Source organism: Pecten maximus, chromosome 2 (assembly GCF_902652985.1).
Source record: "Pecten maximus chromosome 2, xPecMax1.1, whole genome shotgun sequence".
Lineage (NCBI taxonomy): Eukaryota > Metazoa > Mollusca > Bivalvia > Pectinida > Pectinidae > Pecten > Pecten maximus.
The window spans coordinates 12,487,964-12,495,281 of NC_047016.1; positions in this window are offsets into that span (position 1 = coordinate 12,487,964).

The window sequence follows — 7,318 nt, forward strand, 5'->3', positions numbered from 1 at the left end:
ATGTCACACCCTGTACCGGTATGGTGTATAATGTCATACCCTGTACCGGTATGGTGTATAATGTCATACCCTGTACCGGTATGGTGTATAATGTCATACCCTGTACCGGTATGGTGTATAATGTCATACCCTGTACCGGTATAGTGTATAATGTCATACCCTGTACCGGTATGGTGTATAATGTCACACACTGTATGATCTATAATGTCATACCCTGTACCGTTATGGTGTATAATGTCATACCCTGTACCGGTATGATGTATAATGTCATACCCTGTACCGGTATGGTGTATAATGTCATCTGTACTGGTATGGTGTATAATGTCATACCCTGTACCGGTATAGTGTATAATGTCATACCCTGTACCGGTATGATGTATAATGTCATACCCTGTATGATGTATAATGTCATACCCTGTACCGGTATAGTGTATAATGTCATACTCCCTGTACCGGTATGATTTATAATGTCATACCCTGTACCGATATGGGTGTATAATGTCATACCCTGTACCGGTATGGTGTATAATGTCATACCCTGTACCGGTATGGTGTATAATGTCACACACTGTATGATTTATAATGTCATACCCTGTACCGGTATGGTGTATAATGTCACACACTGTATGATTTATAATGTCATACTCCCTGTACCGGTATGATTTATAATGTCATACCCTGTACCGGTATGGTGTATAATGTCATACCCTGTACCGGTATGGGTGTATAATGTCATACCCTGTACCGGTATGGTGTATAATGTCACACACTGTATGATTTATAATGTCATACCCTGTACCGGTATGGGTGTATAATGTCATACCCTGTACCGGTATAGTGTATAATGTCATACCCTGTACCGGTATGGTGTATAATGTCACACACTGTATGATTTATAATGTCATACCCTGTACCGGTATGGTGTATAATGTCATACCCTGTACCGGTATGGTGTATAATGTCATCTGTACCGGTATGGGTGTATAATGTCATACCCTGTACCGGTATGGGTGTATAATGTCACACCCTGTACCGGTATGGTGTATAATGTCATCTGTACCGGTATGGTGTATAATGTCATACCCTGTACCGGTATGGTGTATAATGTCATACCCTGTACCGGTATGGTGTATAATGTCATACCCTGTACCGGTATGGTGTATAATGTCATCTGTACCGGTATGGTGTATAATGTCACACCCTGTACCGGTATGGTGTATAATGTCATACCCTGTACCGGTATGGTGTATAATGTCATACCCTGTACCGGTATGGTGTATAATGTCACACACTGTATGATTTATAATGTCATACTCCCTGTACCGGTATGGTGTATAATGTCATACCCTGTACCGTTATGGTGTATAATGTCATACCCTGTACCGGTATGGTGTATAATGTCACACCCTGTACCGGTATGGTGTATAATGTCAAACACTGTATGATTTATAATCTCATACCCTGTACCGTTATGGTGTATAATGTCATACCCTGTACCGTTATGGTGTATAATGTCATACCCTGTACCGGTATGGTGTATAATGTCACACACTGTATGATGTATAATGTCATACCCTGTACCGGTATGGTGTATAATGTCATACCCTGTACCGTTATGGTGTATAATGTCATACCCTGTACCGGTATGGTGAATAATGTCACACACTGTATGATGTATAATGTCATACACTGTACCAGTATGGTGTATAATGTCATACCCTGTACCGGTATGGTGTATAATGTCACACACTGTATGATGTATAATGTCATACCCTGTACCGGTATGGTGTATAATGTCACACAATGTATGATGTATAATGTCATACCCTGTACCGGTATGGTGTATAATGTCATACCCTGTACCGGTATGGTGTATAATGTCATACCCTGTACCGGTATGGTGTATAATGTCATACCCTGTACCGGTATGGTGTATAATGTCATACCCTGTACCGGTATGGTGTATAATGTCATACCCTGTACCGGTATGGTGTATAATGTCATACCCTGTACCGTTATGGTGTATAATGTCATACCCTGTACCGGTATGGGTGTATAATGTCACACCCTGTACCGGTATGGTGTATAATGTCATCTGTACCGGTATGGTGTATAATGTCATACCCTGTACCGGTATGGTGTATAATGTCATACCCTGTACCGGTATGGTGTATAATGTCACACACTGTATGATGTATAATGTCATACCCTGTACCGGTATGGTGTATAATGTCATACCCTGTACCGGTATGGTGTATAATGTCACACACTGTATGATTTATAATGTCATACCCTGTACCGGTATGGGTGTATAATGTCATACCCTGTACCGGTATGGGTGTATAATGTCATACCCTGTACCGGTATGGTGTATAATGTCATACCCTGTACCGGTATGGTGTATAATGTCATACCCTGTACCGGTATGGTGTATAATGTCATACCCTGTACCGGTATGGTGTATAATGTCATACCCTGTACCGGTATGGTGTATAATGTCACACACTGTATGATTTATAATGTCATACCCTGTACCGGTATGGTGTATAATGTCATACCCTGTACCGTTATGGTGTATAATGTCATCTGTACCGGTATGGTGTATAATGTCACACACTGTATGATTTATAATGTCATACCCTGTACCGGTATGGGTGTATAATGTCATACCCTGTACCGGTATGGTGTATAATGTCACACACTGTATGATTTATAATGTCATACCCTGTACCGGTATGGTGTATAATGTCATCTGTACCGGTATGGGTGTATAATGTCATACCCTGTACCGGTATGGTGTATAATGTCATACCCTGTACCGGTATGGGTGTATAATGTCACACCCTGTACCGGTATGGGTGTATAATGTCACACCCTGTACCGGTATGGTGTATAATGTCACACCCTGTACCGGTATGGTGTATAATGTCACACCCTGTACCGGTATGGTGTATAATGTCACACCCTGTACCGGTATGGTGTATAATGTCAAACACTGTACCGGTATGGTGTATAATGTCACACACTGTATGATTTATAATGTCATACTCCCTGTACCGGTATGGTGTATAATGTCATACCCTGTACCGTTATGGTGTATAATGTCATACCCTGTACCGGTATGGTGTATAATGTCACACCCTGTACCGGTATGGTGTATAATGTCAAACACTGTATGATTTATAATGTCATACCCTGTACCGTTATGGTGTATAATGTCATACCCTGTACCGTTATGGTGTATAATGTCATACCCTGTACCGGTATGGTGTATAATGTCACACACTGTATGATGTATAATGTCATACCCTGTACCGGTATGGTGTATAATGTCATACCCTGTACCGTTATGGTGTATAATGTCATACCCTGTACCGGTATGGTGAATAATGTCACACACTGTATGATGTATAATGTCATACACTGTACCAGTATGGTGTATAATGTCATACCCTGTACCGGTATGGTGTATAATGTCACACACTGTATGATGTATAATGTCATACCCTGTACCGGTATGGTGTATAATGTCATACCCTGTACCGTTATGGTGTATAATGTCATACCCTGTACCGGTATGGTGTATAATGTCATACCCTGTACCGGTATGGTGTATAATGTCATACCCTGTACCGGTATGGTGTATAATGTCATACCCTGTGCCGGTATGGTGTATAATGTCATACCCTGTACCGGTATGGTGTATAATGTCATACCCTGTACCGGTATGGTGTATAATGTCATCTGTACCGGTATGGTGTATAATGTCATACCCTGTACCGGTATGGTGTATAATGGCATACCCTGTACCGGTATGGTGTATAATGTCATCTGTACCGGTATGGTGTATAATGTCATCTGTACCGGTATGGTGTATAATGTCATCTGTACCGGTATGGTGTATAATGTCATCTGTACCGGTATGGTGTATAATGTCATACCCTGTACCGGTATGGTGTATAATGTCATACCCTGTACCGGTATGGTGTATAATGTCATCTGTACCGGTATGGTGTATAATGTCATACCCTGTACCGGTATGGTGTATAATGTCATACCCTGTGCCGGTATGGTGTATAATGTCATACCCTGTACCGGTATGGTGTATAATGTCATACCCTGTACCGGTATGGTGTATAATGTCATCTGTACCGGTATGGTGTATAATGTCATACCCTGTACCGGTATGGTGTATAATGGCATACCCTGTACCGGTATGGTGTATAATGTCATCTGTACCGGTATGGTGTATAATGTCATCTGTACCGGTATGGTGTATAATGTCACACACTGTATGATGTATAATGTCATACCCTGTACCGGTATGGTGTATAATGTCATACCCTGTACCGGTATGGTGTATAATGTCATACCCTGTACCGGTATGGTGTATAATGTCATACCCTGTACCGGTATGGTGTATAATGTCATACCCTGTACCGGTATGATGTATAATGTCATACCCTGTACCGGTATGATGTATAATGTCATACCCTGTACCGGTATGGTGTTTAATGTCATACCCTGTACCGGTATTGTGTATAATGTCATACCCTTTACCGGTATGGTGTATAATGTCATCTGTACCGGTATGATGTATAATGTCATACCCTGTACCGGTATGGTGTATAATGTCATACCCTGTACCGGTATGGTGTATAATGTCATACCCTGTACCGGTATGATGTATAATGTCACACACTGTACCGGTATGGTGCATAATGTCATCTGTACCGGTATGGTGTATAATGTCATCTGTACCGGTATGGTGTATAATGTCATACCCTGTACCGGTATGGTGTAACATGTCATACCCTGTACCGGTATGGTGTATAATGTCATCTGTACCGGTATGATGTATAATGTCATACCCTGTACCGGTATGGTGTATAATGTCATCTGTACCGGTATGGTGTATAATGTCATACCCTGTACCGGTATGGTGTATAATGTCATCTGTACCGGTATGGTGTATAATGTCATACCCTGTACCGGTATGGTGTATAATGTCATACCCTGTACCGGTATGGTGTATAATGTCATCTGTACCGGTATGGTGTATAATGTCATACCCTGTACCGGTATGGTGTTTAATGTCATACCCTGTACCGGTATTGTGTATAATGTCATACCCTTTACCGGTATGGTGTATAATGTCATCTGTACCGGTATGATGTATAATGTCATACCCTGTACCGGTATGGTGTATAATGTCATACCCTGTACCGGTATGGTGTATAATGTCATACCCTGTACCGGTATGATGTATAATGTCACACACTGTACCGGTATGGTGCATAATGTCATCTGTACCGGTATGGTGTATAATGTCATCTGTACCGGTATGGTGTATAATGTCATACCCTGTACCGGTATGGTGTAACATGTCATACCCTGTACCGGTATGGTGTATAATGTCATCTGTACCGGTATGATGTATAATGTCATACCCTGTACCGGTATGGTGTATAATGTCATCTGTACCGGTATGGTGTATAATGTCATACCCTGTACCGGTATGGTGTATAATGTCATCTGTACCGGTATGGTGTATAATGTCATACCCTGTACCGGTATGGTGTATAATGTCATACCCTGTACCGGTATGGTGTATAATGTCATCTGTACCGGTATGGTGTATAATGTCATACCCTGTACCGGTATGGTGTATAATGTCATACCCTGTACCGGTATGGTGTATAATGTCACACACTGTATGATGTATAATGTCAAACACTATGATGTATAAAGTCAAACAATGTATGATGTATCATGTAAAACACTCATGATATGGGATTTCAAACACATTGTGATCAAGGATGCCAAAAATTGGATATTGTATAATATCAAACACTGTATGATGTTAAATGTCAAACACTATACAATTATTACATTTTGTTGAGGTGTACACGAGACTATACGGACCTGGGCAAGAGTTTGTTCATCGAGGCCGAAGGCCGAGGTGAACAAACTCTTGCCCAGGTCCGTATAGTCTTGTGTACACCGAAAACAAAATGCAATAACTGCTTTGTAATATGACCAAATAAAACAAATGAATAACAATTAAGAAGTTAACAATTCAACAGTTTAATAATAGAACCATTTGCAAAAACAACATTTATAATCAGTAACAATATATCACAGATTTCATATTTAATCCATGGTCAGATTTTATTGGAGTATAGATATTGATGAATTGCCAGTAGCTTTCAATATCACAAATATATGAAATTGTATAATTCAGTTAAAAAGAGACACTGAAGTCCAACAACACATAGTTCATATCCTCAGGAAAAATATCACAGACTTCAATGTTTACTATAATGTTCGAAGTCCGTTGACTGACCTTTGGCACCCAAATATTGCCTAAATAATTTCGCAGCGACAGCAGTGTTCTTGCGTGTGTTCTTTGCATCTTTTTTCTTCAATAGATCATTAAGTTCTTCTTCGTTTATTGTAGCAAAGCGTTCTGTGGGTTGACCGTCTGCCATATTGTAAACAAAGTGGTTCCAAACGATCGCTTGTATCAAGCATTCTGATTGGCTGTTGTCAAAACTAACGCGTTGCGCGATTGGACAACAGGGAAGCAAAGATTGCAGACCTGTTCGTGCTAAAAATAGCACGAACCGGTCGGCAATGTGAAGGCAATTTCCCAGTCGAGTTATTTTTAGCACGAACAGGTCTACTCACAAACAGGTGCTGGAGAGGAAAACATGAAGTGGGCCAATGAGAATAAAGCAAACACTCAAGTCATATTACAATGTATGCTGTAGGATGTCAGACATTCCATGATATACAAATGTATGATGTCGAATACCTTAATTTAGGATGTCAAACAGTATATTATATAGAATGTAAAATCCGATAATTTAGGATGTCAAACAGTTTACTTATATATGATATCAAATATTATACTGTAGGATGCCAAACAGTCTATAATGTAGGGTGTCAAAAGGTCTATGATATATGATACCAACTACTATAATGTATGGTGCCAAACACTCTATGATATTCAATGTCAAACACTCTATGCTGTTCGATATCAAACACTCCATGATGTTCGATGCCAAACACTATGATGTTCGATGTCAAACACTCTACGATGTTCGATTTCAAACACCCTACGATGTTCGATGTCAAACATTTTATGATGTTCGATGTCAAACACTGTATGATGTTCGATGCCAAACACTCTATGATGTTCGATGTCACACACTCTATAATGTTCGATGTCACACACTCTATAACGTTCGATGTCACACACTCTATAATGTTCGATGTCAAACACTCTTTGATGTTCGATGTCAAACACTGTATG